A 23,594-nucleotide genomic window follows, 5' to 3' on the forward strand; every position below is an offset into this window, starting at 1 on the left:
TCGCCGATACTCGTTCGCCGTCTGCGACAAACACCAAACCGCCTTCGTTCGACGACGCACGAAACGCGTACGCGTCGTCCCGATTCCTTTAAACTTTTTCTTCCTCCATGGGGTCCTCTTGCGGCCGATCCTCCGATCGTTTCGAACCCCCGCGAGAACAATTTCCTCTCGGATTCCCGCAGATACGGAGTTGTTCCGATCCGACCCCTTCTCGAGCCCGAGGAACGGTTCACGGTCGCGAGACAGACAACGTCTGCCGGTTCGATGTCAGAAACGAGCCGAGTCTGCGCGAGGCGCATCGTTGATTAAAGCGTAGAGACGCGAGTGAACGCGAAACACCGAGGGTAGAGAGAGGAAGGAACAAGCGTAGGAATGAAAATGGAAGTCTCCACCTACTCGAAGAGCGGCGCCCGCGTCTCACGGATCGCATCCATCATTCCGGTGGGGGCGTACTTGCCGGGTCTTTAATCTTTCCTCTTCGCGGAGATGGTGGTTCCTTCCCCTCTTCCACGAGATCTTGGCCGTTTTTCGACGCGGGCAGACGTTCGCGCGCGGCACGATCTCACGCAACGAATATAACCTCGCGTCCCCTCTATCTAGATCGATTCGAAAGGTTCTCGTCCGAGCGAACCGATGGCCGTCGTCACCGACGCCACCGCCACCGCCACCGCCACCGCCACCGCCGCCACCGCCGCCACCGCCGCCGCGTTTTATCGGTCGACGATAGGAATATGGAACGATGCAAATTATTTCGCTACGATAGAAGCGAACAACGTACCCGCGACCGGTGTTTATCGCGATTCCCGTCTATTCGAACACTTTACTCGAATTTCGCCGCGTAACCGAAGTCGCGAACGGAAACGATACACTCGAATTCATTTCAAATAAAAAAGACGAACATTGGTTCGAAAGGAAACTATTTCGAGCATCTTTCGTTCGAATTCGCCGCGTTATTGAATCCAAAGGGACGTTTCGCGCAGTTGGAAAACTAGACGCTAACGCGTCGGAATGAAAGTGTACTCGGCGTTGGAGGAGTTTACGACCCGACGGTTGTTTTCTCGAAATAGGGTACCGGGCCGGGGATGTCTTGTGGCTCTCTCGGTTTCGCAACGAGGACGAAAGTCTGCGTTTCAATAAAATAGCGGTGGTGCATCCACCGTGTGGCTACCAGTGGGTAGCAAGACGCTGGCTCGTTCCTTCGTTCATGGTACGAGGCATTCTAAGTACACCTACACGTATCCTGACGCGCATCATCCCTCCTTGCAACACCGTTCACTGACCGTGCACTCTGGCTACCACGGCCAGTATAATACTGTAGCACTATACTTTGCAGCCATTGCGAAATAACTCGTAAACCTGCAAATTGCCGGGTATTTCGCTCCCATATACGTGTGTACGGCCGACTCTTTACACCGTCCTGGGTTTAGCTCAGTGTTTGTGCGTGCTTCCAACGAGTAAACTGCACACCCACTGACGCACTCTCTCGCGCCCTCGTACTACACGGCCTCGTTACGTTCGAACTGCTCGCGTTCTTGCGACGCGTATGCGAGCTGGCGTGCATCTCCGCACACTCGAATACAGGGTTCCGTGTATTGTGGATCCCACCCCGTATTATCACTGTGATTATGTAAATGCATTATCATTATGCAAACGCGTCCGTGCGCCTGAAACGCGCGATACTGTCGTCGTCGTTGTCGCTGCTGTACCCGTCGATGGCTTCGCCATCCATCGCGCAAATTTATACCACCAGAAATTTCCTTTTCGTTTCGTCGTACAATTATCTCTGTATCCGCCGGGAGAGTAACGAGCATCCTGTTAAATACGTTGATAATTGTTGTTACGCGTTTCGATAGCTGTAATGGGGGGATGGGGGGACGATGGGAGAAGCATCATAATTGTTCGACTATCAGATTGAGCGCATCGGAGGAAAAAATCGTTGCACGCGAATATGGAGTAACGATAATACTGGGAATTGTTTCTCTTTGCTCGTTCGCGAAACAAAGCCGTTCGAGTTTCGATGTCCTTGCGATACGAGAGGTGGTTGTACGGAAAAATTGCATAGAAACGAATACGTTGCACGACACACACGAACCTATCGAATATTTTATAATTGCTAGGTAGGATGCGTTCATCGGAGCGCAACAAACAAAATGGCGTGTCGCAATTTTTATCTGTAATGGACGCGGTGTTGGTTGCAGCGTCGTCGAACGGCCACACGGGTACAGATTAACGATGCAAAATGAGAAAAATGATTCGTTGCAGTCTCAAAAGCAATATTATAATTCGTAACCGCTCGCTTGATCGTCGATTTTTGCTAAACATTACCGCGATATTGCAAGGCGAGGAGAAAGAGCGCTCTGCTCGAGTCACGATGTATCAATTAGTCGTACGGTCGATTAATAACCCTTCTCGCGGATTCTCCTTTACTTTTTTTTAGAGTCGCGGAAATTCCCGCCGGTCATTATCTCCGTATTCTCGCTTATCGATCAATTAGCAAGCCCGTGCATGCAGAAGCGCAATTACGGCACGGTGCAACGGGACGATCATTGAACGAAAGCTCGTTCGCAGAGAGGGATTTGTCCGAGCGTGTGTGGTTCCATTGTACCACCCTTCGTTTCTCGCGCATCGGTGCAACGGTTTGTTAATTATTTTCTGTTGCATTCGGGAGCGCGCGCGCGCGCGCGCGCGCGTTTCTTCAAAAGGACGCGGCGCGGAAGCTTCATCCCTCGGCGACAACGACCCCAGAGTTTCTCGAAGAATCCTAATCGCGCCGCGGAAACCTAAACGAGACCATGGAGAACCAAGATCGCGCGGGCTACGCTTTGAGAACCGTGGCGGACTAATCTACTTAGACCGTGCACAACACCTGCATCACTTACTCGTAAACGGTCTGCCGTCGTCGGTGTTTCCCCTCTAAGAAAAACCAAAGAGCCACTATATCGACCCGCGGATTGTTTGTGTTTACCCAATAATTGGATGAGGCTGTAGTAAATATGGCTATTAAGCTACCTACGCTTTCGAGGCGCGTTCTCGTAACTTCCGTACTCCGCGTTTGCAAAAGATAGCTCGTTCGTCGATCGCTTTCGACTATTTTGATGCTCGCGAGACGGTATTTCGATGAACGTGCGTTGGTAGCAGGTCGTGATAGAGGGTGAGAGCGTAGGAAGCGCGATCGTTGGAATTCGGGGATGTCTCCATCGCGCGGAGGACAAACGGCCGACACGAATCTCGACGCCGTCGGAAGAGTTGTATTTTGACCCCGGTTAGCATACCAAAGCAGCATTATATTACACGGGACCGAGTGCTCGCTATTATAATGAATATCTTCACCGGCCTATAAGCATATATGTAAAGCACGCGCGTTTCCATGGGGTGTCAGCCGGTCTCAGACAACAAGATGCGACGCGTTGCGTCCTATCGGGGCACGCAGACGCACGAACAGCCGCACAGGCGCGTCCCTTGGACGCAGACTGGCCCAGGAGGAGAGAGAGTCGTCGGAGATATCATTTGAATTTCAATGAATCATGTGGGTGCAAGTGTCGGCCGTATTCATTCACGGTTTACATTCGTGCGTACGTCTCCCCGGCGTATCTCCACACGCACGCACACACGGCTGAATGGCTGAAACCGTGTAACCGAGCGTGTTCGTATGTATGTAAAATATCGCCTCACCCCCGCCCCTCCGCGTCCATTCGTTCATCCGTGCGGAAAGAGGAGACAAATGTCGGAATCTTGTTTCTTTTTTTACGGCTCGTTCGTGTCCCAGCGGGCACAAAGGTGTCTCGCGATTCAAGCCGCGGTCACAAAAGGAGATTATCTCCGATCGTTCTTTGTCAGACGATTTTCTTTCCTACTCGTGCGCGACTATTACAGATCGTTCCGCTCTCTCCCCGCCGCGTGGTAGCTGTATCAATCCTCCCGTAATTTGTCTTCCGGCGAACAGTGAATGGACCCGTCCCGATGCCGCTGACTCTTTCGAGACGCCGCGCAACAGGACCGAAAGGTCATTAAAATCTCACCGATTATCACGACTCCTCGGGTTTTCAGGACAATTTCTCGCCGAACGAACCCTTTTCCCGTCCAAGACTCTTATGCAAATGCCCGTTCAAACGGACACTCGACGCAATTTTCATTCTCGATGTATCCCAGAAGCGTAGATCTCTATCGCGAAAACGACGCCCGTTGCTGACACCGGCAACGGAATTTCCAAAGCGTCGATAAGGCGTCACGAGGAGCCGCGCGCGCGCGACAGGAAACGGTTTTTGCCAAAAATTTGCTCGCCGTTCCGCGTATAATAAGCGTCGCATCGTTGTCTCCACCGGCGCTATCGAACCGTGTGATCTTTCAGCGGCGTTACTTCCGTGATTGCAGGTGTCGCCAACGGCTTTGTTCGTCCCGGGAAAAAGTGAACCGAAGAAAAGAAGGTGTACGCGCGCTTAAACGGCGTAATTGTCTCCTTTTCCGCGGACTCGGAATTCCGTAAAGGTGACACGGCTCGGGGCATTGACACCTCTTCCCGCAAATTACACATAATCGGCGACAACGTGTCCTCAAGCAGGCCGCACAGCTGTCGAAAACCGACGGTGTTGTCCGGCCGTCAAATTTTCTCGCGTGTATTTGGGTCGTCGGTGCTGGTTATTGAATTATTCCGGCCTGTCTCCGTCGCTGAACGCGCGCTCGAACGAAATTAATTTCGGCGCGAGAGCGCATCGCGGCGTGGAAAAGAACGGACGAACCGTTGTCGCGCCTAACCCAGACGCAGGAAATCGCGCGCGGAAAGGACAGGGAGAAGGAAAGGCGCGCGTGGGACGCGTCATTTGCTTAATTGCGCTATCCGCGACGACGTTCGTTCGCATTAGTCGTCCACGCGTGTGCACGCCAGCGACACGCATCGCCTTGCAGTCTTGTTGCAATTTTGTTGAAATAATAGCGGGATATTGGAAACTGAGGTCCCCTCAGTTTGGGAGGGATAGAAATGTTCAAGTTACGAATCGTCGCTGATTCGAACTCGGAAAATGATGTCGTTCGGTATATTTACGGAACGTTTGAAAGCGGAGAACGGAAAATGGGAAGCAGAGATCGAGTGGCGCAAGAAACTGGATGTCGTGTCGAGGGGCAGAGGGGGCTCGGAAGGACGTCGGGAATAAAGCGAAAGAGAGCGAGCGTAGGGGGAGGAGCGCCGCTGCCTTTTGACACGACATGTGTCGGTCGTCTACTCGCGCGAGATCTAAGACCGGACTGGCTTCCGCTAATCCGAGAATCGGGTCTTTTAATGCGAGGCGAGTTTCGCGATTATAAATATCAGAGATACCGGGAACCCGGCCCCGGGGACGCGTCTAGACTCTAAATGAAAGCGGCGGCGTTACGGGGGTGTGCCGGATCGCGGGCAAAAACCGACCTCCACGGCAAACAACTCGTTCTGTACTAGCGAATCGAATCGTAGAAACGCGTCGCGCGATCTCTCGGTTAATCTCGTCTCGCACTGCTATCGATTGCTACGCGCATCTTCGAGCTTATCCGAACCAGATTTAAATGCAAGAGATGCCTTGCTAAAGTCCACCGGGGGAAAAAAAGTGTTTGATATGTGTCGAGTCGAATTTACAACGCGCGTTAAGCGGAGAGAAGAAAGGGTCGTTTCTATTATAGTTCGCGGATCGAAATTAAGCGACAGCGGCTGTGGAGCGGTGGTTGGTTGGATAACTGTCTATAAATTACCGCGTTCCGGTTGGTTCCGGGTCCTCTGTCGGCGCAATGCTCGACTGTGAAATTTGGATGGGCGATCGAAGCGTAGGTCGCGGAACGCAGAAGCGTGCGACGACGCGTCGCGCGGCACCAGCGTTTGTCTGGTCGTTACGGGCGCAGTTAGCGGCTTTTCCATGTGCGGACGCAATAGTACGTTTTAAATTACCGTCCTCTCGCAGAGAAGAGTTACGAGCTGCCGCGGTAGCTCGCAGCTGCGAGGGGCCAGGGTCGTTTCCAGACGGTGTTAGGAAGCAGACGCGAGAGCGAGACGAGACGATCGCTCGACCAGGAAACTAGAATGCAACGGAAAGAACGGCGGAGGGACGGGGACCATCATCGAAGAGTTCCCGGTGACGGCACGCGACCCGACGAACGCTGGGATACGTCGAAGCGTCTAGTAAAACGGGATGCCGATACTACGAACGAGATAATTTTAGGAGAACTCGGTGCCGACCGGCTGCTGCGCTCCACATGCATCGTTGCAGCTCCGTGCCGCGTGTCGCATTGTTGCGTCTCGGGCTCTCGATAATTTTAGAAAGAAAATAGGGAAACTCGGTCCTTTCCGTATTTCGAAGATTATCCGTCGGGGCAAGGGCAGCCTGCGCGGCGGCGTATCTATAGAAAGGGTGGTTTCCCGGGAAATACTCGTTCAAGCCGAGCTATTTCGCGGTCCGTTTCGAAGAAATACGGCGTGGCTTTTCCGCCAGCAGCGATATATTTTCTTCGGAAATAAATCAGGGATTCGGGGAACGCGCAGGATTGCGGAATTCGAAAGGGTGGATCCGGTATTACCGGCGGCTTTTTCTGGCTACCGGTTGTCTCGTTTCGTCGCGCTCAGCTCGCGATGCGATAATCTTTTCTAGCGACGTATTTTACGATCTATCGCCTCTGGCTACCGTTAGCTGGCGCCGAACACGACGCGCCCCCGTTTCATAGAAACTCGATCGAATGCGTTCGGTGTACGTTGCTCCGAATACATAACTCGATGACCGTAGAATAGATTTTACGTTAATCCAGAACGGTTCGTTAAACGCGCCTGTCGATACCTTTCTCGGAGCGCGGACGCCGCTGGAGTAGTAAAAGTTGAGTGGGCAAATAAAGAAGATCGGCAGAAAAGGGTTGTAAAAGCAAGTAACCCTGTTAAAAGCATGGTTGGCGCGTTCGATGAGTCCGGATCATTCTCGGGATCGAGTTCAATCGAGCGTACGCGTTTCCCCGGGGGCGGCATCCCCGTCCCGAGGAGCACGTGCCACACTTTGTACGCCGTTTGCTCGATAAATGGGCCGACGAGAGCGCCGAGCCGTGCGAGCCGAGCAATTTCGTCGACCACGCGCCGGGTTTCTACTGCTTTTTCGCGAACGGACACGAGAGTTACGAGTGCGAAAGCAATTAGACGTTGCGGATTCGTTCTGTCTTTCCGTCCGTGCCCCTGTGCTCGATCGCCCCTTCGGTTTCTTTACCTGCCGCATGCGTTTTTACCCGCTACCGTGTGCCGCGATCTTCGAACAAACTCGCTCGTCGTTAATAAGAGTTTCTCGCGTTGTTGATACGTTACGCGAGTCGAGCTACCGTTGCTTCCGCCTCCGTTCGGGCTGCACGGCCGCGATAGCGTGCGACGCGTCGTCGCGTGCGCTGATCTACCGCGCAATGCGTCCCCGGTAAACATCGTATTTCATCTTACGCGTCGCTCTTCTTCGAATTTTATTTCGTTTCATTTTCGGTCTCGATAACGCCAAAGGGATTCAGATAGCTGAATATACATACAATAGTCCAAGTATTGGATGTATGTTTTGTTAGGTCTCTCGGGCAGATGTCTATTTTGCCTCCAAGACAACGCTCCGCGTCGTATTTAAGAACGTTTGAGAAGAGCGTTCGTGAACAGCTACATAAACTCGAGGAACAACACCAGGAAAAACAGTTTCCCTCGCGGAACAAGTTGTAGGAGTACCGATAAAGGATTATCGGGTGGAGTATCGACTCTTTACGCAGTTTTTATCGCCTGGCCGACGAACAAGAAGCTTCGAAGCTCCTTAAGTGCTCGCCTACCGCAGGAATGTTCACCGTGGTTCGGCGCAACAAGGTCCTTCGGATAATCGGTAACGTCGGGGTAAAAAGATTTGGTCGTTTGAAGAATTCTTCTCTGGTCGTTCTCGTTTGGAAGGAGACGACCATGGTCGCCTACTGGCGAGGGAAGGGCCGAACATAGGCCCTCGAGAAATACCATCGAGGGGTTGATAAGATCGTACGTCGTAAACCGTTAAGTATCGGGCAACGAGTAGGAGCGAAGCTGACTGAAAAGGAAAATATAGGAGCGTGGGACGGAAGCGGATGTAGCGGCCATAACTTCCTCGCGGAGCTAGGTTGCTCGACTCGCTAGCCTGGTTGGACCGCGATAGATTCTGCGGTGCGTGGCTCTTCCGTTTCGCGATCGATACCACGGATCGTAAACCGTGTTTCTATCGCTAAAACAAACTGTCGCCGCGTATCGTGCGATTCGACAAAATGTCCGCGAAAAGAGCATCTGGAACGCGTCGCGCGACAATACGTTCCACCTGCGTGTCCGTTTCGCTGGAAGTTGTTCGGAACACGTTCGTGCTTTCGACGATTAAAGCGTGTCCCGTTAAGATACACCGATGATATCACCGACAAAAGGGGGAACGAGCTTTGAAATCGCGACTTGTCTCACCGAAGTACTCCAAATTTATCATTCTGTGGTTTCTAAAGGAGAACGTTGATCGATAGTGGAAGAGAAAAGCCCTGTTTCTTGAATTTGTCCTTTGGTTATTCAGTAAGGGGTAACCGATGTTCTGCATATGGTGTGTTAAAAATTCGAGAGCGATAGGTACGGTGAGCCGAGCAAATAGATACGTTTTCCTAGAGTTCGCACCGAGTACGGGAAATCCCTAGCGTGAAACTATTATTTTATGATGTCCAGGTAGTCGTTAGCAGGGAACGAACATTTTACGATTCCCAAGGGGTGTGCGTTTGTTTGTGTTTTGTATGGCCGAAGTGGTTGTTTGGCTCGGTGTGCGTCGAATGGAATTTTCGAGGGACTGTACGCCGCGCGCGTTCCGCATTTGCAATGCAAAATGATAAATGAGATCGGTCTCTCCTCGGGGTACCTCGAGAACGGATCGACGCGATATCAGCGACGAGAAGTTACGAGAGGAATCATTACGGTATCTTTAATCGATCGCGCTAAACGTACGCGCACCGTATACTATTAACAGTCGACGAGTGTGACCTCTCCCCCTTTAATCGATCGCTTTTAACGACCGTGCCGAGCGATCGAACTATCTCGATGGTAATTAATGCGATCGACGATGAAAAATGATCGGTGTTGGGGCCCGCGTACGCGTCGACGTCGCCGAACCACCGCGTTTCGTTCTTTCTTCTTCTCTCTTGTTTGCGATTTTATCGAGGCGGTTGAGCGACATCTCATTTACTTGGACGCTAGTTTCGACCCTTCCGCGCGGTGATCGATGCGTGGAAATAATATTTCGAAGAAAGTCGCATCCATCGACGCCTTCGTAAACGAGAGGAATCGATATCGAGAACTCCTGGCGTCGGTATGTAGATGATCGTGGTCGTCGAGTTTCCGCGTTTGGCCTTGGAAGTGCGCTCGTCCGCTAATCGGCGTCGCGGAACGCGATCTCCTCGGGTTCCTTAATATTCGCGTCGCGGCGATCGAGACAAATTGAAATCCTCCGAGCGGCCGACGGCTATTCACCGGCTCCCGCGCCACCTCGCGTCGCAATCCTTTGTGCCGTGATTTAGCGTCTCGACTGCATATTATTAACGAACCGATAATAGGTCGGAGTCCGAAGATCGTTCGGTGAATCCGTAATACGGTTCGGAGGAGCCCTTTTCTTGTGTCCGAGTCGGCGAGAAAAACCAACCGTCTCTCTGCATCTGCATGAATTCGTTCCGTGCGTCCGTCATCGGGCGGAAGAATGCCACTGTCGGCCGGGCTTGGCTTTCAACGAATCCTCTGTACCCGCTTCTGACGTCCAATGAATCTCCGCGCGTACGTGGAACGAAATCTTTGCCCGTAACCTGTCCCCGGACTCTTCGATTCTTCGCTTCCGCGTTGACAAATGCCAACCATTTGTTTTCCGTCCTGTGGACCAACGGATCCCACGAGCCTCGGATAATCCGATTCTCCTTTCGTCCGCCAACGCATTTTCGATCGGAATACGAGCGAACGAGCGAACGGGCGAGCGTGCGTGTCAAGCATCGAGGACACCGACGCCGCCTTTGAGCGTCGATCGTAATTTTCTGTCGCCGCGGCGTTTCGAGATCCCTATCGCGACGCTGTTTTCGTACGCCACCTTTTCGTTGCGGAGCGGTTCCATTATTCGGGCAATCCAGAATCGCGTGAACGATCGACGGACAAATTGGCGAGTTTTGAGAAAATTGTCGGCCTCCTTGCACGCTCTCCCCTGACAATCGAGCTCAATTTCGGGGCAATTAAGGCGAGGAGGCGCCTTTTGCCGAGGTGACGCGCGGCGCTTTCCCACGAGGTTGATTCCTCCTTCGATCAAACGCACCCCTCCTCGTACAAACCGATGCGATCTTTCCTGCTTTCGGTCGCTTCACGGACCTTTCTCGGTTCCGAATTACCCGACCGGTTCGAGCATCGCGCTGTAATTGTCCAATTTGCCGTTTGGAAACCGGCGAACGCGTCAGAAAGCCGACGACCGCTTTCCAGCTTCGCTCTTAATAATGTTATTAAAATCGTTAGCGCGTTCTCCGTACCCGGTAGAGGTGTTCCCACTGGCACGCTTCAGCCACGCGTACATTTACCAAGACACGCCAATTCGATATTCGAGTACCGGATGCACCCTGTTCTTCGAGATCTCTGATTCTTATTCACTGATTTGTTCACTGAACAAAATTAATCTAGACAAAGGTTTATAGCTGTTGCGGTATGCTGCTTAGAAGCTAATGCCGTTATTTTTTTCCCACCGTTCCAAGGCACATAAACCCGTACTGCATGTACCTTTAATAAAGAAAAGAAAGATAGATCGAGCCGGGTGTTAAAGTTCGAGAAACAAATGCACCGTACCGACACAATCGTTCGTAGTGATCGCGTCTGTGCGTTCAGGCAGTCTCGAACGCTCGCTTCTCGCCTCGTATTCAAATAAAGTTATTTCTAAATAGAGCAATTAACATTTATCTTATTCCAACTACTCGCGCAAATTCAATTAGGCGTACGAGGTACGCGTAGCGATTACGAAACTTGATCGCGATACTACGAGCGCGTGTATCATGATTACAAGACCGTCTACCGTAGACGCGTTAAACTCGCGGCTCGATCGATTAGATCTCACAACCCGTTTGACCCCTTTATTATAAATATTACCGTTTGTTCGGAGTACTAATCCTTTCGGATCGAAATAGGCGCATTAATAACATCAATACGTCGCGTACGCGATCGCGAGCGATATTTAAACTCGTACCCTTTTTCTTATCAAAATTGATCATTGTCCATTCCGAAGAATGATCTCTCGAGTTCTCGGAGAAGACTCGCGTCTCGCGATTCCACGGAAATCAAAATGGCTGGGTGTTTTGGGAACTCGTTTCGGAGCAAGTCGGTCCCCCTCCATTAAACGTCCTCCGAGAAAAGAAGCGGGAGAAAGAAGAAAGGGAGAATGGCACGCGAAATACGCGGCGGGTGGAAGAGAAAAAGTCGGCAAGAAATAGCAGGAGAGGCGAAAGGGCACGGTTTAACGCGATATCGCGTTACACAGCGACACGAGCCACAAAGACGATCACTATGTTGTCGAGCCATAATGCGCGCGTGCATCGAACGCGTGCGTTCCCGTTGCGTGAATTCGCGACGGTCGCGTGCCACACCTGCATTCGCGTGTTATTCGCATTTATCGAATGGTCACTCGACGTCGCTCCTATTGGAAAAGCCTTTCCTCCCGGGGAAACCAATCGCGAGCACATCAAAGCCGGCTCGAATAAGTTGGAGCACGTAGATCGAAAAACCTCGACGTCGTTCTCTCGCGACGAAGAATATTTGTAAAATACCAACACGATGAATTTTTCTCCTACTTTCTCCTTCTGTTCTTAGAACATTGAGGGTCGTTGGCCCGAGATTCTATTTGTATATTCGACAATTAAAACACGGTCGATGATGAAAGCACGGGTGGAATCGTGATAGCTGGGGGCAAACGAAGCTGCAAACGACTGCACACCTATCGAGTTAACCAATCCAATAAGAAGGAACCCCGATTACATTACTCGTGTAATTGCGTTTCCGATCCTCTCCCTCGTGCCAAGACTTTGAGCTACTATGTATGTATAGGGTGCGAAACAGAACCCGCGCAGACGACGGTTGACGGAGCGATAAATATCCAGACGGGGAACGTACGTACGTACGTACGTTGGTTCGTGACCACCGACAAGTTCCGGACAAAACAATATTGTCAGCCGGACGGTCGCGCTCAAGAGTTCAACTCGTTAGTGCCACACCGCGGGCATTGTTTCGAGCACGAAGCGTCGCGGGCCTTTCGCGATTCTCTAAACAGTCGCGCGGAAATTCTGCGTATCCGAGAAAGCCTGGCTGGCCTTCTTCTCACCCCGACGCGGGGCGTCACGATTACGGAACGGAACGGAAAAGCCATTCTTTCGTTTTACCAATTAGCACCGGTGGAAATAGTTGGCTCGATCGAGTCGATTTGTGTCGGCTAACGTTTCATTTCTCAATATAGTCTCGATAAAGTTTGATACATTTGGTCCAGTGTCTCTATTCTCTACCGGAGGCGCGGGAGTACCTTTTGTCGGTGATCGTGGACAGTATGAAAAGGTTGTAGGCGATCGCGAACGAACGAGAGGCGGGTGGTGGTAATCGAGAGAGAGGTGGTGGAACGCGGCGTGCTGGACGGAACGCGCAACACGTTAACATTGTTTGAAAGCCGCGTCTTTGATCTGGCCTCGGTTGGCGTACATCAGTCGGGTTTTATGCCTACCAAGAATTCGCGCGGCCCCTCCGTCAGCGAGCAAACATTCGGACTTTGGTACCATTCAGCGATTTAGTAGGGTCCTCGAGCGGACTGAAACATACCCTTCCGCTCTCCGCGTCTCGCCTTGCTCGCTTGTTTCGATTCCATTGCGTAGCTTTCTCCACGGTTACAAATCTCTGTCCAGCCTCGTGGCGCACCGCCGTCCTAAACACATCCAAATATTAATATTATAGATTCTAGGGAGAGAACTGAAACTTATCTGTACATTTGATACACCCGAGAACGTGGCCCTCTGCTGATTTGAAAAACGGAACGACGATCATTTTGTCAAAAGTGTCGTTGCATCTTGCAATTTTATCGGGGACACGTCCACGGTATCTTTCGCTTATTACCGCGATAGGATCTACCGCGATCCAAAGAGTTCTTTGTACGAGGCGGTCGGGCGATCAACGAATCAACGACACGGATCAGGAGCATGTACCCCTGCTGCAGCGACCGGAAGTGAAAGGTTTCGGGGCTGTAGGTTGACGCGGTAGGGTTGTCGCGAAGAGCCAGAAGGCAGAGGGGAAAGCACGCTCATGAAGCCATTAAGGTAGATAGATCGGGCGCGTTTCGTTCTCGTTTTCACGAATGCGTATAGGGTCGGTGTGGCGGGATAGTTGGTCGCGTGTGTGCGTGAGCGCCCCTTAATGACGGGGTACGGTCCGGTATAATGCGCGGGGCGGACTTTGGCGCCTCCCTAATCAATTAATCAGCGAATCTCGCTTTTATCTGCGCCGTGTAACCACGTAATTTTCTTCTTCTCGGTTTATTAGGAGCCGATTAAGGGGGCCCGTTCTTCCCCCCCCCCCCCCAGAAGGGAGTGATTCGGGCGGGGGAATCGTCGAACCGCCTCGTCGAGCATTCTCAGCACCCCGAGGGAAATAAACTCCAACACGGGACTTAATTGCGGACACCAGGAGGTTCCCTCGAGGCGCGAGCGCTTCTTGACGGAAGTGACTCGTTCTAAGGACAAACCCGCGCGCGTATCGTTCTATCGATCTCCGTGCACAAAACCCCGTCGTGCATTTTTATATCTCGTACGGTGATCTATTCCGTGGGCCGCGATGGGCTGTACGGTTCGCGCCTCGTAAAACGATATAAAGAAGCGCGCGTTTTGTCGTCAATTACGGTAATCGGGCAAGTTTCTCGCCCGCCCCGTCGGTTCGAGCTCTGACCCACCGAGGGGATATCTCGTTCCGTCTGCGAAACGGCAGGAAATAACTGTCCGCGAGATCTTAATCGGTACAAATATCAATTAGGATAAAATAATTACGCCTCGAGGCCGACCGTGCGCCCTCTAATCCTCGACTAGCGTTATCTCGACAGGTATCTCGCTCGCGCGTAACGAGGGCCCGTTCTTTATCGTCGAATTAACGAGCTTTTCGCGGTGGTGCGCGCCGCGGCGCGACTCTCTCGCTGAATCTCACGGAGGCTCGAGGAAGAAACGCGGGGGAATGGAGAACGAGGAGAAAGACAGCACGGGGGGGGGGGGGTGGTGGATGGTGGATGGTGGACGGTGGATGGTGGACGTAGGGAGAACCGCAAAACAATAACTCGCGCGCCGAGTCGATCCGCAGAGAGATCGCTTACGCTCGACGAGGTGCGGGGAGCCTCGAAAAGAGGGGAGAAGAGAGAGATCATCCCCGTGGTCTGCTCCTCGTCCGTTAATGCGTTGCCACGAAGATCTATGGACTGCCCGTAGTTTATATGCTAATCCGTAAAGAGTGTTAAATACTCGATCATTTATCACGCCATCGCTTCTTCTCCTCCTCCCTCTCTACCCTCCCTCCCCCTTCACCCTCCCCGCGTATCTCTCCGTTTCCTCTTTTTCCACCTCCCCTGTTCCTCCTTCTTCCCTCTGGCCCGGTATTTGTCGGTCGACCATTCGAGTAGCTTCGAACGCTTTGCTCGAACATTCTTCCTCCGGCCTCCCTTTCTCCATCGGGCTCTTCTTCCTGCGCTTGCTTCTCTCGTTTCTAATCGCGCCTCCGAGGCCCCCGGTTTCACCACCGCGACGACCGCAACGCGCACCGACAACGAGTAATTATTATTTTTCACCCCTTCGACGACCACTGCTCCGCGCCCCTTTTTATGCCCACTCGCTCGGACCAGTTCGCCCGTAGGGGTACGTAAGTAGACGCTTGACCAGACAAAGCGATTGCCCGAACGGCCCAACGAATCCTCCCGTCCATTTTTCACTCTGCAACTGTAACATGCTTATTCCAACGCCCGTTTCCGGGATCCTCGGTAGCCCCGCCGCCAGTCCATCCATTCCGTTTCAACTCTCGACGAGCAACTCGAGGATCCCCGGAAACTTTTCTCTCGCAGTTCATTCTGTATCGTAACCACGATGCAGATAACGTCCGGTGACTTTTCTCGGTAGGCACGACTCCAAGTTTTCGCGTAATAACGCTGAACAGAACGTTGACCGCGTCGCGTAGCGATTCAAGAGATATTTTGCATAAACAGTTCCGTAACCACAATTTACAAACAGTGGAAACGTTTAAAACTTTGAGATCAAAGCTTTTAAGAAGCTGTAATCTTAATAATAATTAGGTAAGCGGGCAGTACAGACAGTATTTTTAGAAATTGTTTAATCGTCGAAGCTCGTCATTCGTTTTGGCAACTCGAAAGAAGGGAGGATGCGTGAGAAGAGCCGAAAGGAATTAATGGTATCGCGAGGTTTCGGTCTTTTTGCACGCGGTCGAGCAAGAGGGGGTGTTTACGGGTCCGCGAATTGGCAACTCCGGGCGAGATTTACGATTCGCTTCGGATAATCCAATAAGGCCGCGAACGACGAGGCGTGGGCGCAAATGATGGCAGTTCGCCAACCGATTTAACCAGCGCGGCGGTTACCGCGCGTGTGCTATCATCCGCGATAACAGGAAAGTCGCACTGTCTGCGAGCAATAACGTCAGCGTCGAATTCTAGCACGGCGAATGATAAATCACGCCGCGCGACCGTCGCCGTCGATCGTATCGCGCCGCGTGGAAACCTCCACGACCGATAAATCTTTGCCGCGTTCGATAAAAAATTTAGGCCGAACCCTTTTCGAGCAACTACGCTTGGCGGTGATAATAAGCGGACCAAATTTGCCACGCATACTTCCAGCATGAAACGTACCACGTGCTTGTCTTTGAAATATTTCCCAACCTTGTTGATAGAGAACCAAGGCGTCGTTTATTATTTTCGAATTGTTGACGAAACGAAATGAAAGTTTAACGTCGGTTCGATAGGAGTATATATTGGTGATTGGTTCAAGTTGGCGAAACGCGGTCACTGGTTGCCGGGATGCGTGCAGCGGCGACGCTCGCGCGTGCACTCGGCTCCCAATTTTTCGTACTTACCTACTTAAGGCTTGCTTGCTTATGCACTCGTCGAGAGCACTCGAGATTCACTCGTCTCGCGGAGAGACGGAGAGTGAAAGAATGGCCAGGAGAGGAGAAAAGGGAAGACGAGGGGGCTGCGTACCGGTATTCTAAAATTAAGCACGAACGCGTCCGACACGCATCTACCAGGAATCGCTTCGGTGTCTCCGGTAACCAGTTCCTCCCTTTATTACGGGAGAACTTGGACCGACCGGGAGCGAAAATCGTTCGGTTTGTGAAAAACGAAAGGAAACTCGGTCCCGCGACTTTCGTTTAATTCTGATCCAACCACGATGCGGTTCCAGCCATTGGTCAACCATCGTCGTTGCAACAGAGTGATCTCCGAAAGCTCGATCGACGGGTTTCTACGAAGCTCGTTCGGTCGACGACGTGGCGCTATTAGATCGTCGATTCGTAGAACGACGTCTGTCCGTCCGTCCGGTCGGTCGGTACGGGCTCATTAGACCGCGTTTAAGCTTGATTAATTACGTTTTCGACGAGGCCCGTCGTCCCTTCGGTCAAGCCGGGACGAAGGTGCGCCTTAATCCGGCCTCCGTCGACCCTCGAACTAGTCGTCCGTATCGGCGATTTTAGAACAATGTTAAGATTCAGAAGCAATAAATTATGTAGAAGCGGCTCCCTGCGCTCAGGTAAGATAATTCTTTGACGGAAGAGGCCAGATTGGCTCTTAGCAGGGATTAGAAATCGTCAGGTATACGGAGACACCCGGCGAACAGCGGAAGAAACGCTTTGTCTCTCCGGTCCCTCTCCATCGGTTACCGGAATATTTTCTACCCCGTCTCTGACAACTGCAGTACTCGCGGCGAATAAAGGTCCATTTCCACCCAGGGACGAGCAGAGATCGTTTCGAAGGGCCTGCAATAATCGACATGAGATTGCTAGAATCTCTGTTTTTCATCATGTATTGCAGAGAACGAATAGAAATTCTAACCAGTACTGCGAAAACTTGAAAACAAAAAACACATTATGGTGGGAAAGATCAAGATCGGTACCGACCAGTGTCTCGAGAGACAGCAACAAGAGAACGATAGGCGAGGAACGTTTCCTGCACGAATTTCGGGCGTGTCGAGATAAAACAGAGGGTGGTACAGCTAGGTGGGGATGCGGACCGAGGAAACTGCCCCATTCGAAGCGAGACGGAAAGGTGTCGAGGGTTCGCGACGGAGGAAAAGAGACAGCCGCGTCACGAAGGCCACGAAAAACCTCCAAGCTGGGTTGTTCGAGAGGCCAGTTTTCATTTGGTCGGCCTCGCAACGAGGTTACGTTTTTCCTAGCACGATCTTTCAAAGAAAAACTAGGACTTGTAGTGGCGAAAGAAAAAAAACGTGCAGCGAGTGGGGCGGTAGTGTGTGGTAGTTGGTGAAAAATTCGTAGTGCGTCGATGTAGTTATCTTATTCGATGGGACTTAAAGATTCGGGGCTGTTCGACGCGCCGTTGAAGGATATTCGGAGCAAAATTCCAGCGTGCAGCGTCGCCACGAAGAATTCCAGCTCGACTTGCACGAACATGCTTGACAAGGTGCGTTTCTAGACACGCGATTCCGTAAGGAATTTCCGCGGTAGACTGCTCGAAGCGTTTTATCGGACGAAGGAGTATCGAGTCGATAGAATCGTCGCTCGAATCTCTTCGTTGAATTAAATTTCGTCGATATATATTGCTTTAAAAAATACGAAACTTTTAACTCTCGAGAGCGAACATATCGGTGGACACCAGGCATTAGAGCGACCCTTTTCTGTGTTCCGTGCGCGATTTCGCTGTATCGAGCATGGAAACGTTGTATATCGACCGATCGATCGATCTTTATCGAGAAACTGTGAAACGATGTACGCGTCGAGCGGAGAATCGTGGTCTCGTTTTGCCGGTGCAACTCGCGCGCACGAAATACGCCGAAATAGATTCGTCGGTCCGGGGGAGCCAGCCTGTAAATGAGCGGCTTGGCAAGGGGTGAAGAAGGAGGTTAGGGGAAGTCGAGCAGCCGCGAGATAATCGCGGGCGTTAAACTTTTATAGGCCTGATTTTCATTTATATGTTAAACACGTCATAACTCGGAAGAGGAGTCGAATGAGTAGGTAGAGGGAGAGAGAGGGAGGGCTAGGGGTCCCGAGCGTGTGTGCACAAGTTTTTCGATGCCCGTGTTAGGCTGGTTTCGTGCAGGTGTTGGTCCCCGAGTCGCAGGTAGTGATCCAAGGCGCGCGGGACGTGGCCGGGGGAGACTTTTATTTCTAACAAATGAGCGGCAGGTATGATGATATAATATAAAAAGATCGGAGCTAGGATTATGCGTGACTCGAGCGTGTTCGGGCGATCGGCGCGGGAATAGAGCGAGAGGGAACGACCGACACCTGATTAATCGTCTTTTTATGGCTGGTAAAATATCGCCGCGCGTAACGACGCGGCGAAAAGATACATAGAAGACTTTTGCTCGACAGATACGATTTTCGGTGGATCCTCTTTCTCCGCTCGACCTCTCCTTGGATTATTGAAATATTCGGCTGTTTTTTGTCCCGGGGGATTTCGTTCCGCAGGCAAGAATCCGATCCTCTGCCAAAGAACCAATTAATATCCCGACGGTCGCGTCAACGATCGGAAACATAGTTTCTGGATAGGGGCCGGCCAGTTAGAGCGAAAACGACGATATTAATTTTCATTCCACGGTGTTCTCGTTTCGTCGCACGGTTTCGATCTACAGAAAGAATCACGGTTATCCTCCTCGCGTCGTCCTTTCAGCGCGTTCAACAATACGACACTCTCGAAATCCCTTTGACGACGCGCCAGCGTCGCCTCGACTCCCTCTACCGTAACGCGTGACAAATGGAGGCGGTGGAATATATTACGCGCCACTTATCCCTCAAAAATATCAACTAATAGGTGTACAGACATACAAATGAGAGGCGTCGAGGCGCGGATGAAAGAAAACGCGGCAAGTCGTCGCCCTCTTGGTATTGAAATCAAAAGGTTACGGTGGAATCGGTCGTTCGAGTGGCTACCAAACTGGATACGTGTAACTCTTACGAATCCTTCACGGATCCCTATCTTTGAGAACGAATGAAACGTTTCGGAAATCATCGGGGAAGGTTACCGTTGCCTGTAAAGACATTTTCGATCGGTTCGAGTCTCTAATTTGTCAGCAACTGAAACTCGCGGACGGCCAAGCATCGCGGGCTTCCACGTACGCGGGCTTATTAATTCTCTTCTCGGCGTGGAAGCCGAAAAACCAGTCGGTTGCTGGAACGCCGAGAGGCACCGATAAAGATTAAACGACGCCTTAAACGTTCTTCGTTACGGTAATCGTTTAATCATCCCGCGATACGGCGCGGTATCCGAGGGAGCGCGACTGGACGTCGTTGTAAAACTCGTCTAAAATCTCGTAAAGAGCCTCGGTAGGCCTCCTAATTTCGATGGATATGGACAACAAACGTCCGGGCGGATATCTTTTACAAGAGGCAGCCGACTTACGAAAGTGCCAACCCGGTGGCTTTTACGAGGACCAGCGGCAGGACGCACTAAAAATTATTAATAAAAACGTTCTCATCGGCGTCGCCCCTGTAAACATCGCTTTTTAGATGTCGTATCCGAATCGTAAAAGGGCGCTCGGGGCGGCAACGTTTTCGAGGATCCACGCCGTTCGACCAAATCGAATCGACTTTGCCTTTTTACGACCGTGATTCTGTCCCACGCAGGACAATGTCCCGACGGTGTTGCGTTTCGCCAGGAACACCCGCCTCGAAGGATACCGTACTACACCGCACCGTCTCGATCCTTTCTTCGCGGATCCACGACGCTTCCGGTTCCACGCGGAACCCAGATGCCATTGCTTGGCTCACTTCGACACAATGCGATAATGTCTTACGAGACAAGATTTAAGCAAATCCTGGCTGAGATCGTTTCTTTGCTGTGTCGTAGAGCGGACATTGACACGCAATACGCGTTGGTATATACCGATCGACTTGACGCCTCGTTCGACAGACTCTCGCTTGTTAGCGGACAAGCATCTCGCGAGATTATCGAAACGAGGGACCAGCACCTGGATAATTGGTCGCATTTAAATATCAATCTTTGGACCGGACCCCACGGTGTTAACCCGGTCTACCGGTCCGAGGGTCATTATGCGTTCAAGGGTCGAGCGGGAGGTAGTTTGGAAGAAGGGAGAAAGCTGGAGCGAGATAGAGGCAGATGAGACTGGTAGGGGGTAGGCGGTTGGCGCGAAAGAGACGGAAAGAGGTGTTCGGACAAATAGAAACGTTCACTTCGCTCGGCTCGAGAGACTGTTCTGTGAGGTCGCCGGCTACATAGCGCTGTCGTGTAAACACGCGCTAACTGCCTTCTCTTGCCGACGCCGGCCGTCGTCTCCACCCGCCTCCCCCTTCCCACCCCTCGTTTGGTCCCTCTGCCTCTGCCACCTCGATCGCCACCTCCGTCTTTCCCTTCGCGTTAGTCCGCACTCTCGCTCGCTTCTTTCTCGATTTCGAATTTCGATCCAACTTGGAGTCGAGACCGGGGTTTCCGGTCCTGTCGATCGCAGGATACACGATGCATCCGCGAGGAGACAAATTGCCAGCGAAAATCTGGGTTCGTTGAACGTCTCGCGAAGGGGGGGAACGTCGACTCTCTAATTCGATCGTCAAACGTACGCTCGTTAGATCTCGATGCGCGCGCGAGAGAGCGTATTTTCGAACGTTTCGTCGGGATACGGAGGGCAAGCTTTCACGGTTCGATAAATTCCCATCGGCCGAGAATCGCGGAGGTACGAGGAACAAAGATGGCCGTTGATACGACGGCCAGGAACGACTATGCGTTCTGTATGTTCGTTCGATTAGCACGCCGGTGCGAGTTGTTTCGTTTCCTCGTTAATAAGAGAGCTTCCCCTCCGTATTTCTCTCCTTCCCGGGCCGTAGATCTTTTCTCCCTCCACTGATACGCGATTCAAGCCAGACGCATAATCTTCCCATAGCCGAGTCCAGGTAATTCTCTGGTCGTCGTAGACAATGCTCCGGCTGTCTTTTGCGTGGGACTATGACTTCCTCGCTCGTAGAACCAGCGCGAATTCTCCGTTGCTTTCTCATCCGTCTTCGCCAAAAATTCTAAAACGCATCACCTGAGAGTTTCAACTTGCCCGCTGCGAGTATTAATCCCATTACACGGTCCATTGAAATAAATTACGATATAAAATCGAACTCGTTCCGCGGGTGACGAGGAGAGAGAGAGAGGTAGTGAGAGATCACGGTCCCTCGGGGTAGAAACATTAATCGCCGTTGCAAGGCCCCGTTCGCGTTGCACACGGCCACGAGAAGCATCGGTTGCGAGCGGACCGAGAATTCGATTGCAGCCGTGTTTCTCCGTCCTCTTTTATCCTCCCCCTGGCCCATCGCTTTCGGGCCCATCCGTTCCTTCATTATTTACGTCTTGATTTATTATAATCGAAGCTCAGCTCCGTTTGATCCGCACCGAGGTGGGCCCCTCTGCCTCTCCCTCTATCGTCCCCAGCTCCTCTTTTCCTCGCCTCGGTTTCGTGCGATTCTCCCGGCCCCGCCGTAGACGCGAATCGGTGCCCCGAACGCGCGAGAAGGACGCAAACACCTCGGGCCCACGTGTGTACGCCACTTGGAAGCCGTATTTTACGTCGAACGTCGCCGAGTTAATCGATCTTCACCGCGCAATTTTATCTCTTCGCCGATTCTTCTCGATCGCCCGAACCCCCGCTCCAATGGCGTAGTCGGATTTCCTTGCAACTAAATTGCAACCGAACCAACGAGCTCGTACCTTCTCGTACCCGGAGATCCAACGGTTACGGTTGATCGTTACGGTGGATCTTCCTCGGACGTTGATTCGTCGACGAAACAAACTAGAATTACGCTGTTGCATCCGTTCCGCGTGTAACTTGTTTCCGTGCAAATTGCTCGGGCGATATCGCGATCGAATTGAACGTGCTACCGAATTAAAGACCGCGATCGTAAATCGTCCACTCGGACACCCTCGTTATCTTTAGCCTCGATTACATTGTAGAAGGGAAGACGGGTCTGATTGGTACCTAAGCATCTTCCTCTGTCACCTGTAGTGTCCGGCTGGCCAACTTTTCGCGGATGCACGGTACTTGGACGCCAACCGCGGCGCGTCGATCAAGGAGCTGAGACGATTAACGCATTGGTTAACACGCTAGGTTCTTGAACCCGGCAGACGCGAGCTCTCCTTCGGTCCATAGTTTCCTCCTCGCACGATTACCGATCCGTACGATACTATTCTTCTAAAAATTTAGGAAATTTAAACCATGGAATATCCTGCAAAATGTCCTTAATATAAATTGCTAACCGTTGGAACGATCGGAGAAGGAGGTCGCGAGAAAGGGTTACGGAATAAAGAAACGGCAGGTTTTTCGAAACGTTCTAAACGCTGGGAGTTTATAAACTGCCCGTGGACAGCTGGACCGACCACCAACGATCATTCTCAGGACGAAGGAGCTGCGGGGAATCAAGAGAGAAACTGTTCTTACGGGGTTCGGTCGAGGCACAGTGACGAAAAGACGGACTCTATCGCGTAGAACGAGAGGGCACCAGAGATGAAAGAGAGAAACAGTTTGTGGAGATTATTAGGCGGTCGACATAAAACGTGCTTAGGTGCGATTTAATATTTCCAGCTACGGGCATAAAATCCGTCTGTATCGGGACTCTCGGAGAGAGAACGAGAGTGGAAGGACGTCAAGGGACCACGAACTTCGCTCTTTACGCCGGTGCTCTTTGTAACGCCGACATCTGGCGTCATCGAACGTCAACCTCCATTTCGTTCCTTATATTTTATACCCTTCGCCTCGTAAAAAAATGCTCTACGACCTCCTTCGTCGCCGTCGGACTCTTTATTTGTGTTTTCAGGCCGGTTTCCGGATCGCGGCTCGAATCGTTTTACGTCGCGTTCGAGTTATCGGTTCGTTTTTTAATATCTCAATCCGACCGTTTCCCTGAATATCTACTGCCTTTAATTAAACGACTAGGACTTTGACGGAGAAATTGTCGGCTCCGAAAGTGGATCCCCACTCCTACGATGAACGTGAACGACAATCGAACGCACCGAGGTTATTCTTCGAAGCTGATTGAAAGCGTGCTCGTAATCGTCGCGAGGGGATAAAGAAACGGCGCGGGAAGCTGCTTTTCGCAAGACTTGGCCGAATCGCTTGAAAAACGTGACCGATTCTTCCCGGGCATCCTGTCGACCGGTCAAAGGGAGGCGGATGAACCGCGCGAGTAGAATCTCATTCGGATTAGAGTCTGACCAAGGACGGGAGCTTCTCCTTTCTCCACGCGTCGATATCGCTGGAATAAAGCCGATTGATTTCGTCCCGATAATGGGAAACCATGGACCGTGCTCGCCTTTCTTTCCCACCGCCGCGCCGACCACCGTAGTTTGTCTCCGTTTGCCTCTTTCAAACGAGTTATTCGGCTCCGCGAACTTGTGCGA

At 51.8% G+C, this 23,594-nt stretch overlaps 1 protein-coding gene across 4 annotated transcripts in view; it reads left to right on the forward strand.

Annotated features, from left to right (window-relative positions):
* The window catches only part of LOC122397791 (protein dead ringer-like), an 86,074-nt gene that overhangs the window by 33,074 nt on the left and 29,406 nt on the right, over nucleotides 1-23,594 (forward strand). The gene's annotated exons all lie outside the window — the stretch shown is intronic.

Source organism: Colletes gigas, unplaced genomic scaffold (genome assembly GCF_013123115.1).
Source record: "Colletes gigas isolate AHSC1104 unplaced genomic scaffold, ASM1312311v1 Colletes_gigas_Sc00010, whole genome shotgun sequence".
In the NCBI taxonomy this organism is placed as follows: Eukaryota; Metazoa; Arthropoda; class Insecta; order Hymenoptera; family Colletidae; genus Colletes; species Colletes gigas.